This window comes from Triticum aestivum, chromosome 4B (assembly GCF_018294505.1).
Source record: "Triticum aestivum cultivar Chinese Spring chromosome 4B, IWGSC CS RefSeq v2.1, whole genome shotgun sequence".
NCBI lineage: Eukaryota > Viridiplantae > Streptophyta > Magnoliopsida > Poales > Poaceae > Triticum > Triticum aestivum.
The window spans coordinates 540,397,784-540,413,304 of NC_057804.1; positions in this window are offsets into that span (position 1 = coordinate 540,397,784).

Consider the following 15,521-nt stretch of genomic DNA (forward strand, 5'->3'; position numbering starts at 1 on the left):
TACCAAGTGCAATGGAGGCGGTGGATGGCGCGCCAACGGAGATGACTCGGGAGCAGCCTAAGCTCGCCAACAACATAACCCAGCCTCTAGCTCCTTTGGAGGTCTACCATGTCAGCAGTGCACAGGACCACGATGAATAAATGTCCATGGTGAACGGGACGCTGGCGTACAGGTTTTACACCATGCTTCCAGGAGGAGACGGCGTGGCGGAACCGGAGCTCGCAACGACGTAGCCCGAGTCAAGTCCATGGCGAACAGGTCTCTCCGGTGCACAAGTCCTTGGCATCCCGATCATGGCGAACAGGTCAGCGGTCTTGCTTACCGGAGGAGACAGCGTGGAGGAACCGGAGCTCACGACGATGTAGCCTGAGTCAAGTCCATGGCGAACAGGTCTCTCCGGTACAAAGGTGCATGGTGTGCCAATCACGGTGCATTGGTCGGGTGCACAAGTCCATGGAGGAGATGACATGGCGGAATCGGAGCTCGCGACAACGTAGCCCAAGTCAAGTCAATGGCGAACAGGTCTCTCCGGTGCACAAGTCCATGGCTTTCCGATCACGGTGCACAGTTCGGATGTCTTGCTTCCCGGAGGAGATGACGTGGCGAAACCGGTGCTCACGATGATGCAGCCCGAGACCGGTCCCACCTTTGAAGGCGCACCCACCATGGCTAACAGTTCATTGGCGTACAGGTCTTGGTGTGATACTTGTCTCGGCAATCCACTGAATACGGCCTTTAGTCGAGATGAGGCATTAACCATGGCGGGCAGGTCCTCGACGTATAGGTCTTGGTGCACACAGGTCCATGGTGTCGCCGGCGTACAGGTCACCCTTATATGTAGCACCTGCCAAGGCGATGCGACCTCTACGACGCCACAGTTCGTCAACCCTGTGAGTCGGCACCCTTGTCCTAGCAGAACAATCAAGACGGCGTCCAGCTGATACAAGGCGACGCAACCACTAGGATCATCTGTATCCACAAGTCCGCCAGGCGGTTCCCCGTGATAAAGCGAACTGCCAGACTTCGCGTCCAATCAAGTGAGGTGCACCTATCTCCGCGGATAGGCCATTGGCACACAGGTCCATGGTGTCGGCGTACAGGTCACCCTTTGATGTAGCACCAGCCCATGGCGACGCGGACTCTACAACATCACCTTTCCACGGCCCTGTGAGGCGGTGCCCTTTGTTTGGACGGACCGCCGAATACTCGGCATCTAGTCGAGACAAGGCGCCAACCACATCAGCCATGCCGATGTCAGCATGCGACGATTTTACACTGACGTTGGTCTCCTAAACAACTTACTCCCGCGAGGCATACCCCTTGCATACCTTGATGAGTCCGCTAGGTCGTCTAGAACTCTAAGCCGAGCAGGACCCATGCAACTTCAACCCCAACTACATCATCGCCGCCAAGACCGACGAGGCGTGATGGCGAGGGCGGACGTGGCTATCACAAATCCACGTTTTGAGCGGCGCGTGTACCGACGAGGACACGGGCTCTGCCACTTCCCATACACTACCATCATCATGCATGGAGAGCGCAAGGCGGAGACGACGAAGACGACCACATGGTTTAATCGGAGGTGTCTCGTGGAGTAACCCGCGGGAGTAATTAACCGTGAGCCTTCCGAGGCCCCGGGAACCAAGAGACTGCAATCGCTACAGTCAGGCTGGCCGCACTAGTAGGCCACGGAGCGCATATGTAAAGGGATCTTGTATTTTTGTTTCTCCAATGAGATATTAATAAAGTGCATGTTTCCCTATGTTTATTTGTGTACTTAGTACACTGGCACGCCCGCAATATTTTATTTTCCCTGGAGCGTAGAGAGATAATAATACAATAACCCATGTTATTTTTATTATTTCTCGTGTCAAACAAATTGGCATGCCCGATGGGACATGGTTCTCCTCCCATCTTTGCTTCGCTATGGTCATCTCAATCGTCTTCACCAGTCTCCCTATATGCACAACATGCTGCCATGATCTCTGATGTAAGCCTCTTTTTTGTAGGCGTACGGATCATTGCCGCCTATGGTCTTCATCAAGCATGGCGCCAGTGTCTACATGTACAAGCCCAAGATCCCGCGCAGATTCAAACTGTAGTCGAAGAGGGCGCAAAAGTGGGCGGCCACCAAGACGATGGAGCACCACGAGCTAATGTCGGAGGCACACCCTGTTGAGGATTCATCAAGGGTAGACATCCATGGAGACGTGGAGGCAACTCAACGCCTCCATACTAATACCATCAAAGGGAGGCCTCGTGCAACATCCTTTCATCCTCTATCCGGCTCGGCTCCCACTCGGATCCGCCAACACCACAATGCACCAAGGTAAAGCTACCTGAAGGCTTGGGGGCCATCTCCCACAACCCTCGTAGGCTCATGGTTGCAGGTAGGATGAGGTGCCAATCGCCATGTCATCATCATTAACATGAGCGCCTCAATGACAATCTTCACCAACTCACCACTTAGAGTGGGGGCATCCTAACTTGCCCCCATGTTCGAAACGATGGTCATGACATCAAGACAATGAGAGAAACCCTCGACCCACTCAACGGTGGCAGCCATGGAACCTCCACAACAAACACTTCCACCACTACACGCATCCCGCCTAGGTGGGGGCTCGGCCACAACTCAAGGGGACGGCGGACAGGGCTGCATCACCCACTCGACACCATGTGCCACCCCGTTCTCTCCAGGTGAAGCGTCATTAATGCAGCCACAAACTGGAGCTCTCCAGACGTGATACGTGACTGGTCCAAGGTGGGGGTTGTTCACCCATCGCCGATATGGAGCTATCCTGAGGTGGTGTGTTGTTCACTCCACCATCGTCGCGGAGCTTGCCCAAGGTGTGGAGATTCATCTACATCACCATCGCCGACATGGAGTGCCCCAAGGCAGGGCGCTATCTACACCGCCATCGACATGGAGCGCCCCGAAGACAGGGCGCCATATACCTCCGTTGGCATGGAGCTTGGCTAGGCGGAGCTCTTTCTTCACCGTTGACATAGATATCTCAAAAGATGGGGCGGCTTTTGGTCCGTCATCCCACAACTTTCCCAATGCGGGGATATCATCTACGTTGGTGCCTCCCACTTGAAGATTGGTCCGGGCGGGGCTTGGTCTAAACCGCCGACAACAAGGAGCTTAGCCTTGGGTGGTGGTCGGTCTACACCGTCACAGACATGTTAACGCCCCAGAGGAGCGTCATCTACATCTTCACCAAAACTGAGTTCACCTAAGGGTGAGCACCGTCTACACCATCTTGGAGCTCCCCAAAGGCGGGCACGACTTTTGCGCTTCTACCAACAGGGGGCTTGACCAAGGCGTGGTGACAACCATACCGCCGCCAATGTGGAGTTCACCAGACGTGGAGCACCGTCCAGACCGCCTCCAACGTGAAGCATCACCCGAACGCGGGTGCCATTTACATAGCCTCGAAGCACGCCTATGGTGGGCGTGACGCTAGCTCCTCGCCAACATGGAGTGCACCAAAAGTTGGGCGCCATCTACACCACCCGTGACCATGTTGGAGGCGTCATCATCAATCTCCGGCATAACAAGGAATGCTGCTACATCAACATGCCGTCACCATCTTCATCAACGTCACACTCGGCGGGGACACCGACTACATTAACACGCTGCCATCCGACTACATCGACACGGCGTCGCAATCTTCATCAACTCTTCATCTGGCGAGGGTGTCATCTACATCGATGCCGACGGATTTCCACATGACATCGTCATCTTCTTTGACTTACTACCTGGCCAGGACACAGACTACACCAGCATGCCGCCTTTCTTCTGCACCGAGCGAAGGTCGTCCCCGTAACTGCGATGCCCCAAGGTCTACATCGACGAGCTAGTATTGTCATCATCTTTAAGCACCGCTTTCATGTGGCGACACACAAGTCTTCTCCAACTTCTACATCAACATGCTTCCCCGACATCGTCCAAGCTCCGACGAGGCAAAGCTATACTCCATCGACATGTCTTTTTACGATGAAGCAATCCATATCTTGCCAGGCACCGATGAGGCGAAGGCAAGTCATCTAGTCTGACACCGACAAGGCGGACACCACCAGGCCGGGCACCGACGAGGCCAAGGACGCCCACTTCATCATCGGACAATTGACAAGACGAAGGTATATGGCTAAGCATGGCCAGAGCGATGGGCATACCGCTCTCCCCTTCACTTCATCACCACATCCCCACCATCTACGCCAAGCCAACGGTGCAACCGGAGCCTTCAACAAGACACTCGGCAAGATACTCAAGAAGACGGTGACAAGGAACGAGAGAGACTGACATGACCATCTCCTCGAGTCCTTGTGGGCGTACTGCATTACGGCCCGTACCCCAACACGGGCGACTCCATTTTCTCTCATTTACGGGAGTGAGGCGGTCCTACCACAAGAGGTCCAGCTTCCCTCTTTGAGGGTGGCTATCCAAGATGAGATCACCCAAGACGAACAGGTACAACTGCGGTTTCAGGAGCTCTACGCCTTGAAGAGGGGCGACTTAATGCCCTACAGAACCTAGAGCTTTACCGCCAGAATATGGTGAGAGATTATGACAAGCTCATCAAGCAATGCGTCTTTCAAAGAGGCGAGTTGGTTCTTGTGCTCAGACAACCCATCACCGTGACGCACAAGACGAAGGGCAAGTCCGAGCCAAAGTGGGAAGGACCATACGTCATCGAGCAAGTATACTACCAGGGAGCATACTAGCTCATCGATTCCCAGAAAATAGGACCTATGCCCCCAATCAATGGAAGGTTCCTCAAAAAATATTTTTCTTAAAATTTTGCCTCTTTTGTTGCCTTCTGGTTTTCCATTAGGGAAACTTTTTCTGTGGGCTCTCGGATCCATGATGCATTCTCCTTAGCATTTCGTGGATATATCTAGTTTTCCCCAATTTTTACGGACTAAGCCCAACAAAAAAATGGCTTCCCCCTATCGCACCATGTTGTTGATTGAAGTTTTGGCTACCCTAGGACTTGTTGGAGGGCGGCACAATGTGTCAAGTTGCAGCTGGAGCGGCTCCTACACCCACAATGCACGACACGTACCAGGTGTATGCTTCCAGAGGCAGCGGAGACGATTACTTGGGCACTTCTGAGTATTGAGACTCCACACTCTTCATGTTTCCCAGCATGCCTCGTGTTCATAGAGGTTCACACCCCAGGGAAGACTATAGGAAAAGATCATGGAGGGCTGCCTGACCCAATACAAATTGGTTTGGTGTGTAGTCACATGACAACCCTGGGGTGCGCCACCAGAAGCCCAAATAAAGTGCTAGAAGGTTTTTCCTAGTCCACAGAGGTGAATAGGTGCCTTCCAAGTTCCCAAGGTGGGTCCCCAAGAAATCCTGGAAGAAGAGTCTTCAAGAAGTTCGAGCCGAATGTCAAAGCAAGTCCATGAAGTCCGCGACCAATCAATCATCCGCGTGAGCAATAAAAATAAAATTCCAAAAGTCCAAGAAGAAAATTCAAGAAAAAATCCCAACAGTCCAAGAAGCTGTCAAGTGTTCCCAAGATGTAAGGAACCCACTGGAAGTAAGGCGGGAGGTAGCTGTTCACCACCCCTCAATATGCATGAAGAAAAATCGCCAAGCCGTTGTCCCAAAACCATTTGCCCTGAACCTACCATACCCAAGTCTCTGGGTGCATGGGGCGTGTGCAGGGGGCATATTGAGCTGTGGGGGCCCTCAGTATGAGGATGTGATAGAGTATGAATTTCCGTTGCCTCTCAGAAGCATCCTGAAACATGACGTCTTCATACATGTACACCGAAGCTTATTTAAGTTGTTCAGTTGCAATCGTCAAGTTCTTTCGATGGTTCCCAATGACATGTCCTTTGGTATCCTTCTCGTATATCGTGCCCAATAGCTGGCGTATAATGGGAAAGCCAACATTTTAAAAACCCACAAACTTTTTTTTCACTTGCTTTCATTTGGTGTTTCTAGTTGTGCTCCTCCAACATCTTAATGGAGAATCACTTCCTATCATCTTCAACGACATTCTGATGACAAACCACTACATCGAACTACATCATGGGTGTTTGGGGCCAGCAATACTGATGCGTCCATGACAACGTCGGCGACACCCTGACAACCAATAGTCTACACCGACAGGCACAATGGGCACCAGAAGGCAACATCTGCTCTCATGAAGCTGGTGCCGACGTGTCTCCGTAGCCCCGTCTTCAACACCAATGAAGCATGGGGGCAACATCAACCCCTCAAACATTTGTAAGGCCGATGGCATCCTGGCGTACCACCAGAATTGTCACGCCATGAGTGGTGTGACGATTCACTTCATGAAGGTGAGCTATCGACGGTCTACCGATGCCTCGCTACATCAACACAAGCAGGTCATGGGAGCAATGCAATGCGCCAGTGCGGCCAGTGTGCAGCTGTGAAACCCTCCAATCAAGTCGGTTGACATCGTAACAGCTAGACGGTCGCGACGAGATTGGTAAATTTTGTATTTGTTTTCAGGACAAGGCATGATCTTTCGCCATGGAATGAAGACGGGATAGAGTTGCTTCGTTGGCTGGCATCGTGCATGTTATACGATCCAATGAGCTCCCCAGAGAGCACAAGTGTGGATGGAGATGCCTACACTAAATCACATCATTACTAACCAAACATCTTCAAAACAACGCGCACGCTCGTCACGAAGATATCATCTCCGAATTTGCCCTCCAGGCTGCATATGAATAATGCGCCAAGAAAAGCGGCAAAAGATATTAGTCGAGTCAAGCTCGATTTGCTTCGCACTCAAGCTCAGCTCGATGAGGGGTCATTTGTTCGACGAGTTTTGATGCACTATATGGCATAAAATAGTAATATTTAATGAGTTTTAAGGGCAGGCTATATTTTTGTGTATGGTAATACGTGTCTCATTTATATCATAAGGATCATAGTACAAGCCACGTACATACCGACCTGAAAAACAGAAAAGACAGCAGAACGCTAGCCTTTGCACACAGGAACACCAGCCAAGAAGTAAAATTACAAACAAGACTGAAGAATCCTCTGAGCTTGACACCACGCCCGTCACCTGCCTCTGGCACCACCATAGCATCCACCAAAGGAGAAAATGACGGATCACCTCCACACCCGAGCTCGACGCGGCTCCATCGTTGATATGCAGCTTTGCGGACCTCTAAGGTGGCTCGCCAATAAAGGCGAAGCCATTGCCGTTGAACGAATCAGACCGGGGCAACACCCCGGACACGCCATCAAACTTCAGATCCGGCACCCCCGCTCAACTAAGACGTTGGAGGAGGAAACCATACCTACCTGCCATGAACCACGAACCCAGATCCACCATCTTCCAGATGTCGTCGATGCAGCTATATATGGAGGCAGGTTTGAACCGGAGCATGTATATACATATGCCCGTACGTACACGCTGGTTTACGTGTGCATGACAAAACTATGTACGTGCATATGGCCATGGATGTGTACACGCAATGCAAAGAGACCAAATACTAGTACTTCCATATTGCATGCGTTCGGAGCCAAGTTTAACGTGCCATGCACGCGACTGGGCATGTATAAATACATAGTAAAATACTTCTGTACACCGGCGAGCTCGCCCGCGTACATGTCTGAATACCCGCGCATACATATTCAGGTATATGCGGCCGGCGGCAAGCACAGGCGTATACATACGCAAATACCTGGTGCAACCCGATCAGCAGACGGATGGCACGGCTGGACGCTTGCGTACAATCAGCAAGTTACAAAAATTTGGAAACAAAAGCAACCGTCTTGGTCTTGGATCATCTTGGAAAGGCATGCGTGCATAAACAAGGTATGTATCAATTTATTTATTTTTCTTTGTTTGCGTAGGCATGCAAGCGTATTGGAAAGGAAGAGGTAAGATGGAAAGGGGACTTAAGATAGAATATTTGGATCTTGCCGACCAAGCAAGCTGGCTTGCGCTCAACCGAGACGGCCTACGATCACCTATATATAAAGGAGCACGCACGCACCAAGGGGAAGAGAAGGAACTCAGGAAGGTCACCACATCCACGACACGCAGCGAGGCACAACCACAAGCAGTGGCGCGCTCACGGGGCAGCACGCACACAACCCGGCTTTGTCCGGCAATGGCAGCGTACGGGCGCCAAGGCGCGCGGACGGATGTCAGCCACGGCGGAGCATCCACGAAGGAACACATCCATGAGGAGGTGTGCCATGACGATTTGGCGAGCTAGCTTCCTCTACGGTACGTGTGTATCGCTTGTCTATTTCAGGCATAGGTGCAATGACGCAACACAACAACGGGAGCACGGTATCTCGCCGAGCCCTGGCGGTAGCGTCGAGGAGAAAGGACGCACCCATGGCGGCAGCGACGAGTCAGCCGTGATATACTGACTAGAGGGACCAGATCAAGATATCTCATGCAGAAGAGAAGAACTCACGCTGCGGACGTGCCGGCGGCGGCGGCAGCGGCAACACACACACTCAGAAGAAAGACGCATCCAGCAGAGAGAGACGCGTCGCGGTTGCGCTCGCGGCGAGGGGACGCGGTGGCGGCAACGTATCCATTCGAGCTCAAAGACGTGGCGATGACGACAGCAACACACACGAGACTGCAGGCATGCGGTGCATGCATGTGCCATCGCCAACATGCCCTCTTCGTTCCTTTTCTATGGTCTTTTTCTTACCAGGTTTATGGTGAAGGGACAACACCGTCGCAGGATGAACCACCGTTAATTTGTTCACCTCCGGAGAAGAGAGCGAGGCGGCTGCGTCCAGAAGAACATGATGTGACTCCACATAAGGCGGTGGATGAAATTAGAGGAGCGCAGCGTTGCCCTCAGACACACGCCTATGGACGGAGGAAGCAGCCCATCCTCTTTTTCATGTACACGTGCAACGGAGAGAGCGGACGACACATCCCAGCAGCGGTCTTTTCATACAAGGAGCAATGGAGGTGGCGGACAATGCGTCTGGCGAAGAAGGCCGTGGATGAAGCCAAGCTCGTCTTCTACCAAGTGCAATGAAGGCGGTGGATGGCGCGCCCAACGGAGATGACTCGGGAGCAGCCTAAGCTCGCCAACAACATAGCCTAGCCTCTAGCTCCTTTGGAGGTCTACCATGTCAGCAGCGCACAGGACCACGACGAATACAGATTCATGGTAAATGTGACGCCAGCGTACAGGTTTTACACCATGCTTCCAGGAGGAGACGGCGTGGCGGAACTGGAGCTCGCAACGACGTAGCCTGAGTCAAGTCCATGGCGAACAGGTCTCTTCGGTGCACAAGTCCTTGGCGTCCCGAGCGTCGAGAACAGGTCGGTGGTCTTGCTTAACGGAGGAGACGGCATGGAGGAACCGGAGCTCATGACGGTTTAGTCCGAGTCAAGTCCATGGCGAACAGGTCTCTCCGGTACAAAGGTGCATGGTGTGCTGATCACGGTGCATAGGTCGGGTACATTGCTTCCCGGAGGAGATGACATTGCGGAACCGGAGCTCGCGATGACGGAGCCCAAGTCAAGTCAATGGCGAACGGGTCTCTCCGGTGCACAGGTCCATGGCTTTCCGATCACAGTGCTTAGGTCGGATGTCTTGCATCCCGGAGGAGACGACGTGGCGAAACCGGTGCTCACGATGATGCAGCCCGAGAACGGTCCCACCTTTGAAGGCGCACCAACCTTGGCGAACAGGTCATTGCCGTACAGGTCTTGGTGTGATACTTGTCTCAGCAATCCACCGAATACGGCCTTTAGCCAAGATGAGGCATTGACCATGGCGGATAGGTCCTCGACGTATAGGTCTCGGTGCACACGGGTCCATGGTGTCGCTGGCGTACATGTCACCCTTTGATGTAGCACCTGCCAAGGCGATGCGACCTCTATGACGCCACAGTTCGTCAACCCTGTGAGCCGGCGCCCTTGTCCTAGCAGAACAATCAAGACGGCGTACACATGATACAAGGCGACGCAACCACTACGATCATCTATATCCACAATTCCGCCAGGCGGTGCCCCCTGATAAAGCGAACTGCCATAGACTTCACTACTAGGAAAAGGGCTATAGATGGAAATGACACTAATGGCGCACCAGACATGTGGTGCGCCATTAGTATATACTAATGGCGCACCACCTTCTGATGCGCCATTAGTGTTGAAACTACTAATGGCGCACCCTGCCCACGGTGCGCCATTAGTACCAAATTTTTTTTTGAACTAGTGCGCCTGTCCAAACATACTAATGGCGCATCCACTGGTGGTGCGCCATTACTAGTTGTAACTAGTAATGGCGCACCAGCCAGAAGGTGCGCCACTAATGTTATTTTTTTATTATTGTTTTTATTCCTTTTTTTGCAAAAGTACTAATGGCGCACCACCAGGGGGTGCGCCATTAGTAACCTGGATTACTAATGGCGCATTTGTTGCTGGTGCGCCATTAGTAAGTGGGCAGCAACAAGATATTTTGGACAGCCTCTCCTCCCACACTCACTTTCTCCCCACTTCATTCTCTCCACCGCCTCCTCCTTGTCTCGGGTGCCTCCTCTTTTTCACCTCATTTCCACCATAGATTCATTCAAATTAAGTGGTTAAGTTACCTTGTTTTGCTAGGTAAGTAAGGGGGGAAGCTATATTTATGTTGTTCTCCCTACAACAATGTGCACATGCACTTTTTATGGCCTAGCTAGATCTATGTATGTTCGTGGTGTTGCATATGTTTGTGGTGTTGCATATGTGTTTGTGTTTGGAGGTGTACCGGTATTTGAAATGCGATAGTTGCCAATATTTTGCCGGAATGTTGATTCATTTCCGTTTCGGCGAGAATTTTGGCATTAAGCATTCTTTTTGGTCCTATTTTTAGGGAAAGTCATGCCAAATTTTTTCTTGGTTCTAAAATATCGTTTTGCTCTACCCCGCAGGCGACCATGGTCCGCACGATGACCGAAGGCATCGTGAATAGGTTTTTGAGGTCCGCGAAGGCCGAGATGCTTCAAAAGAACGAGACGGAGATAAGATGTCCGTGTCGAAGATGCAAGCTGAATAGCCTTATTGCGGACCCGGATTCCGGGCAGGTGCGGGACCACCTGCTCTTGCGTGGTTTCATGGATGGCTATCGGTGGCAAGGTGATGAAGATGACTACGAAGTCGTCCATGGGGGCCGGGCAAGAAATGAGGAAGGGCAGCAAGACAACCACCGCGGCTCGGGGGGGCGAGAAGACGAAGAATCCCCAGGAGATGATCACGACGGTGATGCTGTACACAGTCATCATGTAGAAGATGCAGGACATGATGATGATGCCGGCGGAGCAGACGACGCTGGACCATCGATGGGCTGGGTGCAGGACCCTCATATTCAAGAGCTGCTTCTCAAGCAGACGGATAACGCAAGAGCTGCCGCCCGAGAGAAAGCCAAGATGGATCAACTTGAGTTAGACGCGGTTACTCCATTGTATGAAGGATGCAGGCCCGAGGATACCCGCCTGAAAGTAACGCTCATGGCTCTGGAGATGAAGGTAAAACACAAAATGACCGACGCATGCTTCGACGAGAACATGTCATTCTGGCACGAACGTCTTCCCAAGGGGAACAAGTGCCCGACCAGTTTGGAGGAGGCGAAGAAAATCGTGTGTCCTCTGGATTTACCGCACGTGAAATACCATGTGTGCATGAACAATTGCATCATTTATCGGGACGAGCACGCGGAGTCTACCATATGTCCGGTGTGCGGTGTCACTCGATACAAGAAGAGGAAGAAAGCTCCTCGAAAAGTGGTGTGGTACTTTCCGATCACTCCTCGTCTGCAGCGGTATTTCGCGGATCCTAAGGTAGCAAAGCTCCTGCGTTGGCACGCGGATAGGGAGGAGAAGAAGCGAGAAGATGACGCAAATGATCCGGAGATAGATAAAAAAGACAAGATGCTGAGTCACCCTAAGGATGCGAGCCAGTGGCAAGCGTTGAACTTCGAATACCCAGAATTTGGGAACGATCCAAGGAACATCGTGCTGGGCGCGAGCACCGATGGAGTCAATCCGTTTGGCAGCCAGAGAAGCACACATAGCACCTGGCCTGTGTTTGTGTGGATGTACAACCTTCCCCCCTGGTTGTGCATGAAGAGGAAGTACATTCACATGAGTATGCTAATTGAAGGGCCGAAACAACCAGGGAACGACATCAATCTGTATCTGGGGCTGCTGAAAGAGGAGCTTGACACGCTGTGGAAAACGCCAGCCAATACGTGGGACGCCGCAGAGAAAGAATATTTCCCTATGAGAGCCGCACTGCTCACGACGGTGCACGACTATCTCGGTTACGGATATCTTGCGGGGCAGGTAGTCCACGGATTTTCTGGATGCGTAAGGTGCATGGATGACACAACGTATCGCCAGCTAGATAGAGATCCCGGGTCTTCGAAAACCGTGTTCATGGGACATCGAAGGTGGCTTCGCGATGATGACCCGTGGAGGAAACGCAAGGATCTGTTCGATGGTGAAACCGAACCCCGAAAACGCCCGTGTACGAGGAGCGGCGAGGAAATAGACAAGCTGTTGAAAAATTGGAAAGACTGCCCACTGCCGGGAAAGAAGCAAAAGGCGCCAGAGCCGGGAAAGAAGCGAAAGGCGCCAGAGCCGCTGCTGAAGGTATGGAAAACGAGGTCTGTTTTCTGGGACTTGCCGTACTGGAAGATCCACCGTGTGCCTCACAGCCTTGATGTCATGCATATCACGAAGAACGTGTGCGAGAGTCTGCTTGGTACCCTGCTCAACATGCCAGAGAGGACCAAAGATGGGCCGAAAGCAAGGGCAGACTTGAAATCAATGGGCATCAGGCAGGAGCTTCACGCTATATGATGATGATGATGATGATGAGGCGAAGCAGGACACAGAAAGTCGTCGCAAAGGCAAAAAGGCCAAGAAGACCGGAAATGACTACCCTCCCGCGTGCTTCACTCTAAGTCAGGAGGAGATCGAGCAGTTTTTCACCTGCCTCCTAGGAGTAAAACTTCCTTACGGTTACACGGGGAAGATAAGCAGATACCTAGACCCAGCGAAGCAGAAGTTCAGCGGGATGAAGTCTCACGACTGTCACGTGCTGATGACGCAGATACTTCCAGTTGCAATCCATGGGATCATGGACGCGCACGTCCGTGAAACGCTATTTGGCCTATGCAACTTCTTCGACGTCATCTCTCGGAAGTCGATTGGCGTGAGGCAACTCAGAAGGCTACAGGAAGAGATCGTGGTGATACTATGCGAGCTTGAGATGTACTTCCCGCCCGCATTCTTCGACGTTATGGTGCATCTGCTGGTCCATATAGTGGAGGATATCATCCAACTCGGGCCGACGTTCCTGCACAGCATGATGCCGTTCGAAAGGATGAATGGTGTCATCAAAGGATACGTTCGCAACATGTCACGTCCAGAAGGAAGCATAGCCAGGGGCTTTCTGACCGAAGAGTGCATCTTCTACTGCACGAATTATCTAGGCATCGAGAACCCCGTTGGTCTGCCCGTCAACAGGCACCTCGGCAGGCTCGCTGGATGGGGTCACCGTGAGGGTCGCCGCGAAATGCATGTCAACTTCAAGGGTCGACTCGCCGACTTTGAAAGAGCAAACCTAGTCACGCTACAACACATAGACGTGGTCGATCCTTGGGTGGTAGAGCACAAAACCTTTATTAAGAAGACGTACAATGACCGAGGCCAACAGAGGACGGATGGAGATATACTCAAAGAGGACAATTCATGTTTCACACGTTGGTTCAAGCAGAAGCTTCTGTCGTACCCTTTACATGAGGATTCTTCCGTGGAAGAACAACTCATATTCGCCTTGTCACAGGGCGCCGAGCACAACCTGATGACCTATGAGGCGTACGATATCAACGGCTACACATTCTACACCGAGGCCAAGGACATGAAGAGCGATGGTTATCAGAACTCTGGGGTAACGATGGAATCCTACACCGGTAACGACAAGGACAGATACTACGGAAGGATCGAGGAGATCTGGGAGCTGAGCTACGCCGGCACCTCTTCAGCAAGCGGCCCCTCCGTCAACTGCACGCCCGCCGTTGGCGGTGCGTCGACATTAGCCGAGCTCGACGCCATCATCACGGTAACTAATTAAGCCTCTCTCGGCCGAGGACTTCATCTCCTTGCCTTTGACTGGGCATCCCTGACGCCCTACATGTTTTCGCAGGGCGCCGCCGACGTTCCATGCACTCTCCTCCACTTCGTGAACAACGAGTTGGTCGATGTCGCCAAGGGCAAAATCGTTCACCCGGGCAACCCCTTGTTCCACGGTACCCAGATGCCACCCAACTTGTTTAGGGTTCAACTGGTTCGGGTGCTGCCAGGCTGCGACGACTTGTTACCTCCGATTCGACCCGTCGGGGCCGACGATGAAGATGTGATGACCCTCAGCGCCTGCCTGAGCTGGCCCCTGCTTTGGCCGAAGAGTCAGATTCGTTTGGGGGCGGGGGACACCACCCCAAAGACAACACCGCCAGTCGTGCCGGAGCCAAGTCGGCCCCATGGCAAGACCGCCGTAACGGTGCCGGACATCCCTATGCCACTGGATCCAAACATGCATATGGCACAGGATCAGAACGACGACGACGACGACGATGATACATTTGGCAACGTCGATCAGTACTTTGCCGATCATGGGTATGATGGCAACTTCATGGGGCCTCCTTGTCAAGAACCAAACCCAACAAAAGACGTGTGCGATCTAGCTGGTACCGCGGAGAAGCCAAGTTGCAACAGGCGCCGTCTGGCGTTCAGCTCTCAGGAGACGCCTCCAGCTGCCGACTTCACCGAGCCTCAGATAGGCGAGGTGCGAAATATTATCAGCCCCAACACACTCAAGAAGGCGGTCTGTGAGCAGAACTCGGTCCCATTACAGGAGAAGAAGAAGGCACGCAAAAGAAAGACTAAGAAGGGTGCGAGCCAGCCGGCACCGAGTACGATCCGTGCTCAGGACGGGCCACCTTCACCGCAGGATATCTCGAGGAGGGTGCATGTGGCGGGTAGGGCGATGCTACCGACAAATATGCTCAATGCTGCAACCGGTGCTATGCGGAGTCTGCATGACAGTGTTCTTTCTTTGGAGAAGCGGCGTCTCAGGGAGAAGGATGTGGCATACCCAGTTTTCGCGGCCAAGGTGCCAGAGGGCAAGGGCTTTGTGGATAACTCCATCGGGCGTACGATCGTCCTGCGTTTTGATGACATCCACGCTATGTTGAACCTTCATCCGCTGCACTACACCTTCGTTCGGCTATTTTCGCTGAGTATGGAGATGCGGATCATTCGCGACAAGACCCCGGACATCGTGATAGTCGACCCCTTCTACATGCGTGCCAAGATCTTGGGCAGCGCTGGGGACCGGCAAGTCGCGAGTTCTTACCTCGAAGGCGTCATTCTGGCAAACCAAGATAAGGATAACTTCCTCGTGCCTTACTTTCCCGAGTAAGTCCTCCCCTCAACCGGCCCGTAACATATGAATTCTTACATTTCGATCGTTTTTCTTTTAACA